Raw genomic sequence first — 1,166 nt, forward strand, 5'->3', positions numbered from 1 at the left:
TAAACTGTCTTGTCTTTAGCCCTTGTCTCTACTCCAAAACATGAAGAGTTGTAGCTTGAGAAGAGTCAGCTCAGTTAACCTGAACAAACTGTTAGCTAGCTAACTAGCCAGCAAAGGTCAGACAGGCTCCTACTGTTCACATTTTACATTTCAAAACTGCACTATTTCCAAGAACTTAAATATCTTGGCTGGATCTGAAACTTTTGGTTGGTGATGAATACAATGTCTGCTGATAGTTACTGGGAATGAGAGCATATCACTACGCCTTAGATCACTCTACAGCAGTGGTTCTCAACGTGGGGTCCGGGGACCACCTTCAGGGGGTTCCAGGGGGTCCCCAGCAAACTGATGAATTGTTAAAACTTCATCATTATTTCATTTACAAGAAGTTCACACAATTAGAGAATGTAGAAGGAGGACTGTTTTGATCATAGTCTCACTGTTATCTCTCTACCTACAATACAGATAGTCAATTCTGGACAAAATCATATCTAACAATACAAATATTCGAGATACAAAAATCCGAGAGACAAAATCTCATCAAATGGAGGTCCGTGGCTCTAATGTGGACTAAACTAGGAGTCCTTCATATGAAAAAGGTTGAGAATCACTGCTCTACACAACAAACAAAATGCAAAATATGAAAGGACAGTGAGCCTACATTTACTCCCAATTCCCAAACTTCCCAAAATTCATTTTACAGATACTTCCAGACTTCCAGAAGAGGATATTATAATTTGGTTTTTAACCATTTGTTCTTACAGCCAGCTGACTGTAAAACTGTTTTAGGTGTTAGTGAGTACTGTAGTGGAATGGAAGTGTTGCACCCCTGGTGGGAAGTTAGACGACTCCATAAGACACAGATTTTAAAACTGAATAAATGATTAAATGACTTGTTCAGATGGACATTTTGGCAGTGTGGTACTTTCCCATCCTGGTTTGGCCTCACAAATACGTTCAATTAGTCAGAAAAAAAGCAGAGCAGCAGCTGACTCAGGTCGGTCTAGTGAGCACCCATGGGAGACACTGAGCTGACTGAAGAGAAGCGGGTCACTGGAACAGAGTGCATTCTGGGCCAGAGAGCAGAGTGACACCGTGGGTCGGTTACAGTATAGGGGCTAATCTGCTGAGTCTTTCACTTACTGTCATCTGTGTGTGTGTGTGTG

The sequence above is a fragment of the Centroberyx affinis genome, unplaced genomic scaffold (assembly GCF_046629955.1).
Source record: "Centroberyx affinis isolate AG114_WGS23_722 - 3 ecotype Tasmania unplaced genomic scaffold, CSIRO-AGI_Caff_v1 ptg006537l_1, whole genome shotgun sequence".
Classification (NCBI taxonomy): Eukaryota; Metazoa; Chordata; class Actinopteri; order Beryciformes; family Berycidae; genus Centroberyx; species Centroberyx affinis.